Below are 13,125 nucleotides of genomic sequence, written 5' to 3'. Positions count from 1 at the left end.
CCAGCCAAAATACAGCTCTGACAGTAGAGCTGCCGCGGTATTGATGTTTTCCTTACCGCACACATTTGCAAAATATTTCCTACCGCCGCGGTAATAACCGCACACACACACAAAAAAAAGTTTGAATGCATTTTTTTTGTAGTCTACTCTTTATATAGCATATAGCCTGCCTCTAGTCTAAATGTCTATCTTTAGAGGATGACTTTGCAGCATGAATATTGTTTGGGATTCGGCATGCACGCATTCGTTATTAAAAGTGAAACACGGATTCGAAGTCTCCCCTCGGTGTCGCGCCCGCCGGTTACCCCCCCGACCCTTTCTTCTTCTTCTTATTATAACGTTACTACTTATGATTACAAAGGCATTCGATTTGTGGCATTAACGTTAGTATAGTTACACGTTCGTATTTACCGGACCACATAGCAAGGCAAGCGTTACTCAATTAATATCTAAGTTCCTTTCTTTGCTCAGAGCGTGCCGAGTTGTACCCATTCTGCGGTCTGTTAATAAAGTTTTCAATCAGACAAGTGTATAGAACGAAGGGCTTTTATTATAACATTTCGTTGCAGTAAAATCATTATGCCTCGTTCCCTGAGGAGCGACGGCGTCGGTAATCCACTCCATTCTCCGGTGGGAGCTAACGTACTATTAGCCGTGTTGTGATGGCTGAGATTCAGGAAGTAAAAGCACTGCAAGATGCTCCAAGCATGTGACGCGTATCTCTTCGCGTATCTCTTCTGACCAATCAGTGGTCTGCAGTGTTTCATGTGACTTTTCTGGTACCCAATAGGGTCGCTTGGAATCTCGACAGAGAAGTAGGGTATATCTGCAGAGCCGCAAGCCCAACGAGAGCGTAATAATAATAATAATATAATAAAAAACAGCGGTGATGCCGGTATTCAGCCCAACGCTGCGGTGGGCATGATGTAACAGCGATACCGCGGTAATACCGATACCGCGGCAGCTCTATCTGACAGTGAATAGGATATTAATATTGAGGGAAAAAAAGAAAAACAAACCAAAAACAGTGAACAGGAGGTCTATTTGTATTAAAAACAATAGATTGTTTTTCATTTAAATATCTGGAAGAGCTCAAAAATAAAAATGTCAAATGATATTTCCATTGCCTTTTTTTTTGTTGATTTAAATATTACTGATTGTGTTAAATGGGCATATAATATCGTTTCATATCGATCGCAGGCACCTGAATCGTATCGTATCGTAACGTGGCAGACTTTGTGATATCGGAAAATATCGTATCGTTGTCCAAAGAATCAATATCGTATCGTATCGTGATGAAACTGGTGATTCCCACGAATCCCACCCCTAGTTGCTGCTGCTGTGCAATTATGGAAGATGAGTCGGCGGACCTCTCAGCAGGTCCAGACTGGCCACAGGGCCGGTGGCCTGGCCTGCTAAATGACCTCTCAGCAGGTCCAGACTGGCCACAGGGCCAGTGGCCTGGCCTGCTAAATGACCTCTCAGCAGGCCCAGACTGGCCATCGGCCTGGCCTGCCAAATGGCGTGCAGAAAAGAAAAGAGAAATGCATCCCTCACTTCAAGTTCAAATTTCAAGTTTGTTTTTTATTTGTCACGTATAAGCTACATGTGCATTACAGTGAAATGCTTGGTTTTGTAAGTATAAGAGGAACAAAAAAAAGTGTAAGAGGAATAAAGTCCCAACACTATACAAATATACAAACTAAAGTACAACCTAAGTACAATGAAAGTACAATGAAGTAAAAATGCAGACAATGAGGTACACACATGCAAAGTTTTATGAATGACTTTTAAATGCAAAATGCAAAGATGAGGTATGGATGTAGTGCAAATCTCTTTTTAATAAATATAGTGTAGTGTTAAAGTGTTTAAAGTGTCTAAGTGAGTGTTAAAGGGGAACTATCTTATAAATGGCCTTTTTGAGTGTTTAGCATTGTTTCCTAGCTATGTGAACTTATATTAACAGGGTTGTACACTGCAATGATCTCGTCGCAAATTGCCCCTTAATTTGGCCGTTGCGAGTTGGAAATATTATTTGGGAGCAACGTTGCGAGTTGTGATTTCAACCCTTCATTCGCATTTCACTCCTAAATTAATCCATACAAATTGGATACATTTTTAAAAAAACATTAGCCTACAACCAAGGCTGTACAGTAGACACAATGTCGTGGTGCTATGAAAGAATCTGTCGGCAATGAATGAACTTACTGCGATCACAGATAGCCTGAGTGAAAAAAAAGATTTGCGTGTGGAGTGAATCTAGGTCACGCTATATACTTGGTACTTGTAGTCTATCGTGCGATTAAAGACCATGTCCCTATCTGCGTAGTCTATACCAGCGGTTCTCAACAGGGGTTCCGCGGCACACAGGGGTTCCGCGGAGAGCTGTCAGGGGTTCCGCGAGATGCCTGATGGGAATGTTTCTTTAAGAATATAGAATGACAACTATTAACTAAACAAATAGTCTATCTAGTGCTTCATGTGTATACAATAATTGCCTAATCTAATAACGAACTAAAAAAGAAATCGATCAAAATGTCTTCACACGTTTCGTAAAGTTATTATAGAAACAACTTAACGTCCGCGTCAGGCGTCATTGCTTTTACCAACAGATTTTCCAACGCATTTCCAGAGAAGTCGCATTCGTGTGACGTCACATCGCGGGTCCTATCTCCGTTACAGAGCCGGCTCTGATCCGTTATCAATGAATTGCAAAGCGGGCGGCTGTCGTGATAATAATTACTAAATGCATTCAGTGCTGGATCTAATCAAATGGATTTATCGAGACACGTTATGGAAAGTTCAAGACCGGATCACAAGCGTGCTAATTACACGCTTGGGCTACGGTGATGGGCTACTCGCCAAGTGCAGACAAAGTGAGTGTATCCGCTGCTGTTATTATTATGATACAAAATGTGAATGAATGAATGAAAACTGTATTTAACAGATAAACAGTAAAAGGCACTCTGCAGATTACATTTATATATAGCTGTTTTATACGTCAACATTGTGTCCCTGACCGTCAACAAAGAATGGCAGGATGTGATGTCATAAACAAGCGTCACCTCACTAGAATAATATTTCCAAATGGTCACACTATGTTATTTTTATAGAAAACAGTGCAGCTGCAACAGATAGCACTTTATTGATATTTTTCTGTATTTAAAAAAATAAATACATGATTTTCTGTTTTGAGAAATGGTCACACTAGTTTTAATTTTTTTTTGAAAACAGTGCAGCTGCAACAGATAGCACTTTATTGATATTTTTCTGTATTTAAAAAAATAAATACATGATTTTCTGTTTGATAAATGGTCACAATGTTATTTGTATAGAAAACAGTGCAGCTGCAACAGATAGCACTTTATTGATATTTTTCTGTATTTAAAAAAATAAATACACGATTTTCTGTTTGATAAATGGTCACACTATGTTATTTTTATGGAAAACAGTGCAGCTGCAACAGATAGCACTTTATTGATATTTTTCCGTATTTAAAAAAATAAATACATGATTTTCTGTTTGATAAATGGTCACACTATGTTATTTTTATGGAAAACAGTGCAGCTGCAACAGAGCACTTTGATATTTTTCTGTATTTCAAAATAAAATACATGATTTTCTGTTTGTTTCCCGGTTTCAATGGGTTAAATAAACGTTATTTTGAAAGCAAGCACTTTTGTCATCATTGTAGCAAAAAAGACAGGACCGCAAAAGTCTTTATCGTATGTAGGGGTGCCCTGGAATATTTTTTTGGACACAGGGGTGCCTTGGCAGCAGAAAGGTTGAGAACCCCTGGTCTATACATCCAACACCAAATCCCATAATTCCTAGCAAAACGAAACTGAATGTGGCCTCTCTTCCTTTCAATATGGACTATTGCATCGCCAAAGAAGCACCTCATTTCAATACATTTAAGATGCAAATTTTGCTCTGCAAGAACAACGGAGTGGATATCAGTCCATCTTATGACAACCACGTCCGATGTGGAGAGATGATAAGATGATGATGATTGACATGATGATGTGATGATTGATTGACGGGGAGTCGGACACGGACACTTCTAACGTTCAGGTTCAGCCATCGATTTGGTGAGTAGTAGTAGCCCACTATTAGGACGTGAAATACTGTCTACTTAAATTTATAAAATATCAACCTATCTATCTATCTAATAATGAGACAATATGCAAATAAGATAATACTATTAATTGTCACGGTCACAGTGTCCCCGTATATGAAATGAAAGTGGCTTGCAACTTTACTGGCTGTCACAAACTGTTTATTTCTCGTTTAGCATAGTATTACATTCCACTTCTATAAACAATCAAAGTCCTACCCTTAGTGCTGGTGTAACCGAGTGGATTTGAACCCATGGACTTTAGGATTAGGGTTGCCACCTTTCACAAATAGAAATAAGGGACACCTTGCAAAGAGCGTGCGCGAAGCGCGCGCGAGATAAAATGTTGGCCGAAAATGGGCGGATTTTGTTACTATTTTTTTGTTTTTACTTTCTTTCGGTTTTAGGGTTACAGTTATGTTATTTAATTATTTAGGGGAGCCAGCCCCCCAAACTCCTGAAATGCATAGAAAACAAACAGTCGGCACTGTTGTAGCTGAGGTTGTGTTTAACCATGTGGTATACCTGTCACCTCAGCTGCAGTAACCTAGAGGGGAGGAGTGGGATGATACAATTGAAATGAAATGAAATTGAACAGTATGACTTTTATATTGTTGTCTGAACACTATTTATTTATTTATGTTTATGTATTTTTGCATTTATGTATTTATGAATTCTATTATTTATGTATTTATTTATTTTATTAACTGTTAATCCATTATGAATAATTCCGTTTTCCAGACGAGCATAACAACATAAGGGTTTAAATGGGCACACTATTTAATTATATTGATTAATATAAATACATGTTTATTTATTAGACTTAAAAAACTCAACATTAATGAACAATCAACCATATTAGTAAACTGAAATAGCCTAGACTATGCCCACATTAACAGCCAATATGTAGGCTCCTGGCTGCCAGGGCAGGTAAATAGAAATACTGACATCTAGTTAAAAACACAACCAGATAAATAAGATGTAATATCCCATACCGAATCAATCTCAGGAGATGTTTTGGTCATGAAGAACTGTGACACCTGTGCTTGGGTCCTTTGAGTTCTTATATTTCGGGAATGTTGTTCTCCTGAGGCATGCTGTTTGACGTCAGTCAGTCCACCATGCGCCACAGAAAACACACACCTACATACTTTGCAGTTTGCTTTATAAACATCTCCACTGACACAATCAAGCCAGGGGTTTGCCAGTTCCCACTCAGGTCTGTACTTCTGGAGGTGTTTTGTCTTTTTAGGACGCGGTGGTGGAGTAGTGTCTGCTACAGCAACCATGACAGGCTGCGCACAGACGGAGGATTGGCACAACGGCACAGAACGTATTTCAGCAACGTGAAAGCGCTACTTCTCATTGGTCGTGAGCTGCTGAGCGCACGCCCATCATACCTGAGTTGCCATGTCTGTTTATTTTCCGCAACTTTTGGAAACAATTTTGCTTGTTTTTGGCTTGTTTTTGTAGGTCGGCTGGCTGATTTCTCTCACAATACTGGCAACCTTAAAATACGGGACAAGGTGCGTCCCGTATCAGTTCAATACGGAACGCGTGTTTTAGTTTCCAATTACGGGACGATTCCGTATTTTACGGGACGGGTGGCAACCCTACTTAGGATCCACAGGTGTCCGTGCTAAGCAGCTGAGCTGTTAAATCCACCGTTTATAAATTCCCATGTTATGAAATTTAAGGATTTGGTTTATTATAAAAACAATGTAAATAATGTACAGAGCTAAAGCAAAGTTACTCCCGGACTGTGTGCCAAGGTTATTTTCAATACAGGAGAGCAAATGTGATTTGAGAGACGTTTGTACGTTTACTGTTCAAAAAGCTAAGAAATGGATTAAAAGGAGATGTGCTATTGTTGGGGTTAACGTGTGGAACAATGCTGATACATTTAAGAATGAGTAATTCACTTTTGGAAAAAACGAATTTTTTTTTAAAAGGTTTGTATAGCTATTTTTGCGGGTTATAAATGTGAGTGCCAGACCCAAAGGCAGGGCTCTACAGTGCGAGCATTTCACTCACATTTGCCCCTAAAAATAGATTTGTGCGAACCGGAAAAATCATTTAGGAGCACAGTGTGTGAGTAATAGTTTTGCATAGTGGACATGTCAACGCGCAATTGTCATTTCATAATAGACACAGAGCAGCGCAGACCAGCTCTGTAACAACTCGTCTTGCGAGTCTCATGTTACAACGGAATGGGGAATGTTGTATAACCCCCCCCCCCCCCCACAGTGGGGTGTTCAGTTGGTACGTCCCAGCAGGGACCAGGATGTAAGCTATGATGCCCATGTTATTGTTTGCAATATTACAGACTTCACACAAACATCACGCTGTGCAACGAAAACTCTGCGATCAACGGCTCCAACGGTCTAACATGCTTTGCATCCTTGCCATTCCTAAATACCCACGTCGCGCTAAAACCTTAACTAATGTTAGCTGCTAACTCTAACTAAGCTAATCTGCTAACTATAGGAATATAGGACATTGTATTGTGTGAGATGATGACTGAAAAAATAAACTACTACTACTACTAACGCTAACTACTGTAAGCTATCCCTGGGAGCGCTCGGAGGCATAGTGAGGGAAGGGGGGGCTGAGAGTCAGTCAGTCTCTCAGTCTCTCTCTCTCTGTCATTCAAAAGGAAGATATTGATGGACAGTAGCTATATAGCTCAGCAGCTGTAACAGAAACAATTTTATTATTTTTGATTATTTACGTTTCAATAGTTTAAATTATAATGAATTAAAGAATTGTATAAAATGTTTTCTATGTTCTGTCATCTAATAATATATTCCATTACCTTTCTTATCGGTATCAAAGTCAAAATGTTGGTATTGACATCACTACAACATACAAAAGCAGCTTGACAGCCGATATCCTTTGTGTCTAGTAGGCATGGGCCAATGTGTGATTTTGTCCCTTAGTATGCACACGCACATACACAGTATAATATGCATGTAATAAATAGTTTGTTAATAAACTCTGTGTTAGGGGCGCTCCAGTAGCACACCATATAGCGCGCTGAGTCACGAAGCGGTCGTCCCGGGTTCGCTTCCCACACCCGGTGACCATTTGCCGCATGTCTTCCCTACCTCTCCTCCCGTTCTCCCTCTCTCCTCTGTCGGTCCTGCGTGGCCAGAAAAAGCTGTAAAAATGCTAAAAGATAATAAAAAAAATAAAAATAAACTCTGTGTTACTTGAACATTTTTCACTGTGCTCCTAAATTTCTTTGTGTGGTCCTATGTTATTTTCATTTATGAGCACATGTGCTCCTTGGGAAAAAGGTTAGTGTAGAGCCCTGAAAGGCTGTTGACAGTTTGGAATAATTGTGCATATTGTATTGTGAGTGGTAACTGAATGAAACTACTATTACTAGGCTACTACTACTACTAGGCTACTACTACTACTAGGCTACTACTACTACTAGGCTACTACTACTACTAGGCTACTACTACTACTAGGCTACTACTACTACTAGGCTACTACTACTACTAGGCTACTACTACTACTAGGCTACTACTACTACTAGCTAAAGGGTCAGTCCCGTTAGCAGGTGCTGGTTGACTGCGACCGACTCCTCTGTAGTTTACAGTCAAGAAGTAGGCCTACATCCTTGTGTGTTCTTTCATCTTTCATCTTTTAAGAGCCTTGGGTCTCCTGAAAGGCGCTATATAAATTTAAGATATTATTATTATTATTATTATTATCCACGCACAAACTTTCCCAGGGTTAAGGCACTGAGATCCCACCCCCATTGCAACGTGAACCTGGACACAGATTCACAGGGCAGTGAGATCCCACCTCTGTCAGCGACGTAACCCAGTGGATTTGAACCCGGGACAACAGGAGCCACGGGCGGCGTCCGCCGTGCTAACCAGCTGAGCTGAAGGGTCCGACCCGTTAGCAGGTGCTGGTTGACTGCGACCGAATATTGGCCTCCGTGCTGTATTGGATAGAATACAGTGCTCCCCCCCCACCACCACCCCTCGTTGTGTCAGGGAAGACGGAGGGTAGGGAGGGAGGGAGGGTAAGAGGCTCCAGCACCACACGGAGGGTAGGGAGGGAGGGAGGGTAAGAGGCTCCAGCACCACACGGAGGGTAGGGAGGGAGGGAGGGTAAGAGGCTCCAGCACCACACGGAGGGTAGGGAGGGAGGGAGGGTAAGAGGCTCCAGCACCACACGGAGGGTAGGGAGGGAGGGAGGGTAAGAGGCTCCAGCACCACACGGAGGGTAGGGAGGGAGGGAGGGTAAGAGGCTCCAGCACCACACGGAGGGTAGGGAGGGAGGGAGGGTAAGAGGCTCCAGCACCACACGGAGGGTAGGGAGGGAGGGAGGGTAAGAGGCTCCAGCACCACACGGAGGGTAGGGAGGGAGGGAGGGTAAGAGGCTCCGGCCCAAAGATCTGTGGACGAACACCCACTGGGTGACCGGTCTCTGACACATCCCTCTCCCCGCGAGGAGAGAACCATGACATTTCAAAAAAGTTTTTTTGTCTGGCAACGAGGAGAGAGAGAGAGAGAGAGAGAGAGAGAGAGAGAGAGAGAGAGAGAGAGAGAGAGAGAGAGAGAGAGAGAGAGAGAGAGAGAGAGAGAGAGAGAGGGAAAAAGAGAAAGCGAGAGAAAGAGAGAGGGGAGGGAGACACACCAGACTAGAGGGGGGATGGGGGAGGAAGAAGCCTGCAGTGATTCCCATACGTGGATGATTTACGGCGGATGATTTATGGTGGCCTGCCACAATATCAGACAAACCTATCGCAAATAGATTTCCCAAGATATAACCCAAGAAACACTAACCTGTCTGTCACCCCCCCCCCCTATATCCTTAGCAAATAAAAGAATGGGATAATCCAGTGTGTGTGTGTGTGTGTGTGTGTGTGTGTGTGTGTGTGTGTGTGTGTGTGTGTGTGTGTGTGTGTGTGTGTGTGTGTGTGTGTGTGTGTGTGTGAGTGAATGAATGAATGAATGAATGAATGAATGAAAACTTTATTTAACAGAATGCAGAATGGGTACAATACAGTACAGCTCAATACACACAATTGTTAAGGGGATGCAGACCTGAGAAAGACTTTCGTCTTGTTTACATCAGGGTCCCCCATTTTCAATTCATAGTGACATTTATGACATACACACATACATGACATCATGACATTTATGGCATAGGGACATACATGACATACAGGTATATAGTACTGTTACATTTGTGACATATACAATATGCAAATATACAGTACTGTTACCCAGAGATCCCAACAGAGATTATATACATATGCTGTGTCCATGATGCAATGCATGCATTAATGTGTTTGAGTGCATACAGCAGTGTGTGTGGTGTGCCTACTAAATGCACGCACACACACACACACACATACACACACACACACACACACACACACACACAGGAGACAGCCACCGCAGGTACAATCCAAGTATCTACCCAAGCGGGAGAGATGCGGCACTGGCACTGGCACTCACCAGCTTCTCTGCCTGCAACTACTCTGTGTAGCATCTGTGTGTGTGTGTGTGTGTGTGTGTGTGTGTGTGTGTGTGTGTGTGTGTGTGTGTGTGTGTGTGCGTGCGCGCGCGCGTGTGTGAGACATAAGGCACTGACATGCGGTGTGTGTGTGTGTGTGTGTGTGTGTGTGTGTGTGTGTGTGTGTGTGCGCCCTGACAAGACAGGAACTAGCAAGTGCACGTGCATCACACGCACGCACACAGACACACACACACACACACACACACACACATCTCCACGGACACACACTTGGCCCCGCATACATTTCAAGATTAATGGGCTGCGTTTGCCGTCATTAGTAGGAGGCTCAGCTCGTTTAGCCTTTATCTGCCCGGTGGAGAGAGAGAGAGAGAGATCTCCGAAGCCCCGCTCCTCTGTCATATTCCACTTAAAGAGTGAAGCGCAGGATGGGGGATGATGCGTATACAGTATGTCGGCGGCAAGCCGTCTGGCCGTCATGAGCACAAATACCTAAACTGAAGACCGGCTATATATGCTCCTAATGATCACAAGGCTTATTATAAAAGTATATATCCATATCTGTCCGTCCCTCCCTGCTAATGACCATGGGGATCTTGTAAGAGGCTGTGTCCCATTGTCTACATCCATCCATATCTCTCCCTGTAAATGATCATAAGGGGTTTTAGTGGGCTGCCTGCATCCTATCATCTATACGGCCAACACATCCATCCCTCTGCTTTGTCTCCCTGTCTCTCTCTCGCTCTCTCTCTCTCTCTCTCTCTCTCTCTCTCTCTCTCTCTCTCTCTCTCTCTCTCTCTCTCTCTCTCTCTCTCTCTCTCTCGCTCTCTCATGCGATACTACATACGACATGGCCTTCCATAGCCCTGTTGTAATTCATACATATTTCATCAGCGGCCCTGCAATTCCGAGGCGGTGGGTGGGTTGGTGGGATGGACGCGTGCATCATGTGTGATGTCTCTATGAATGCATCTATATCCATTGACTGGGACGGCAGCCAGGCAGGCTACAGGGGTCTGGTCGAGGAGGCTACACACACAGTCAGGAATATGGCCATAGTGGTCGGATAGCCATGAATCAGCCTCATTACCATATCGGGAAGGTTGGTGCAGTCATTAGTATACTCACCCATCAGCCTAATTAGCATTGACTTTCGCATGGGCGGTAGGGTCACGGTATACCCACCTATCATCAGCTTAATTACTATTGACTATTCGATGACATCCTCCTGGTTACAGGACACCCGCCTCCTCCACTAACCACACCACACTAGCCGCCCGGCGACCGCCCCTCTCTCCGGGCCTGCTGCGGGCGGGCGGCGCGGGGAGCAGCGGACCGGTAAACGCCGGGTAAACCAACCCGCTCTGATTAGTCCCAGTGTGTTTGGCGGTTATACCATGGTGTTTGTTAACCAGGCCGGTGAGACTCACTTTAAAACCCTTTCACCGCCGCACCACCAAACGGTTAACCCTTTCACTGCCACACGACAGCAGGTTAACCCTGTCACTGCCGCACGACAGAAGGTTAACCCTTTACTAGCACACAACCGACAAAGGGTTAACTGTACGTGTTGTTCCCTTGTGTGTCGCCACTTGGCATTGAGACGTTGCGTTTTTCCGAGAGGACAGCGTCAGTGGAGGACATCCCAGCTTCTCCCCGCCGCCTGTTCTATCTGACTAGCCTGCTGTGAGTGTGAGTGCATGGTCCGCACGGAGGAGGTGTGATTGACTGCCATTGTTTCGTTTGCTATTAAAAAAAATAATAAATAAATAAAAGCACGGAGCAGGACAAGAGGTAGAATAAGGCTCAAATAATCGTATTCTTTTTTTTAGATGAACTGGGGTTAAATGTACCCTCAAAATGTCCCCAAATCTGGGGGGAAACCGCCAAGCATCCTTCACCACAAGCCCTATTCTAAAGAAGAGGAAAAGAAGAAAAAAAGAAGCTGCCCAAAAGGCCTGGTCTGTGGATGGACGGGATGGATGCGGCTGGTGGCGCAATGAATCAATGAACTGCAGAATTGCGCAAAATGTGGTTCTTCCATGCGGTTCGATTGTGCGGCTCATGAATCGTCTCCCTGCCGCAGCAGCAGCAGCAGGTACAACAAGAGCTCATTCAGCCTTTATGACCGATTGACCGATACAGTATATTCTGACTGTCGGGGTTCTTCTCCCCCCTGCACCCACCCGCACACAAGTTGAATCTGAATACCTGACATAGCTTTTTCTTTCTGTGTGAAAACATGGTTATCATCACCACCACCACCACCGCGCGTAAAGCGCGGACGTGCTCTGCATCAGTAAGTGTTCCCGGAGAAGCGAGCTGGACAGGCGGCTCAGAGAGAGAACATGAGCCCCCCGTGGAACCAAGAGGAGCGAAGTCTAAAACGAGTATTCCGTTCATCAAGAGGAGGGGGGGGGGGGGGAGTGCCACTTCCATCAGATCGATTGATTTCTATATCAAACAAAAAAAACATTCCTCTAATTTTCTTTAAGAACGGTGCGATCATAATGATACGGGGGCCCCCACACATCGTTCGTATGATCCAAATCCTCTCCGGGCATCGCTCAGTAGATAAGACGCATAATATGATCCAAGAAAAGAGAGTAGTCGCCCCCCATGGTCCTGGACCCCCCCCCCCCCGCACAGAAACTTGTTTTACAACAAGACAGCAGCGCCTCAATGAAACAATCATCCATCCCTATAATAACAACCCTATAATAAAGCGAAATCTGGACACACAACAATCCTACCTTGTTGTCTCTCTTCCTCTCTCTCTCTCTCTGCGGGCGAGCTCCACTATCCAAAAGAAGTGGCTGGTGGTCAGTCAGTCGGTGATATATCAGAAAAAGCCAGTGTTAGTAGTGTATAGCCTTTTAAATAAATAAAGTAGCCTTTATAATAAAATCAGATGATGATGATGATGACAACGGGACCTTTCTCTCCCCCTGTTGTATAGAAGAAGAATCACGGTTCGCATTCGGTCTTCTTCTTATAATACGGAGGGTATCCACTGAGGAGGGAGACACACCACGGAGGAGGAGGGGGGGAGAGGTATAAAGATTCCCATGCACTTGCAGTTTCTGTTGTTTTTGTTTCCACCGCCGCGGACCTGTGTGATCGGATCTTCAGCAGCGTATAGCGGCTTTATCAGCGGATCTGCTTCTGCATTTCGCAGGACGTTAGGTGTGTTCCGTGCGCGCCCGACGAGTTCTCCTTCCTCATTCTTTCCTTTCTCTCCTCTCTCTCTTTCTCTCTCTCTCTCTCTCTCTCTCTCTCTCGCTCTCTTTCTCACACACACACATACACCAACCCGCGGACTAGCAGCGCACACACACAGACACTCTCTTGCTCTCCTCCTCCCCTTTCGGCTCTCCCTCTCTCTCTCTGCTCTCTCTTTCTCTCTGCTCTCTCTCTCTCTCTTTCTCCCTCTCTCTCTGCTCTCTCCCTCTCTCTCTCTTTCCCTCTCTCTGCTCTCTCTCTCTCTCCCTCTGCTCTCTCCC

General features: G+C 44.2%; 1 protein-coding gene across 1 annotated transcript in view; it reads right to left on the bottom strand.

Annotated features, from left to right (window-relative positions):
• Positions 1–12,700, bottom strand: part of LOC311234564 (sodium/calcium exchanger 1-like) — a gene marked incomplete at its 3' end in the record, with an annotated part of 397,303 nt that extends 384,603 nt beyond the window's left edge. The window contains exon 1 of the mRNA XM_084321813.1: positions 12,376–12,700. The remainder of the gene's footprint in view (positions 1–12,375) is intronic.
• Between the last annotated feature and the right edge of the window lie 425 nt (positions 12,701–13,125).

Source organism: Notolepis coatsorum (assembly GCF_963971535.1).
Source record: "Notolepis coatsorum genome assembly, chromosome: 9".
Classification (NCBI taxonomy): Eukaryota; Metazoa; Chordata; class Actinopteri; order Aulopiformes; family Paralepididae; genus Notolepis; species Notolepis coatsorum.
The sequence above is the reverse complement of the archived record's forward strand: the minus strand, read 5'-3'. Positions and strand labels throughout refer to the sequence as shown.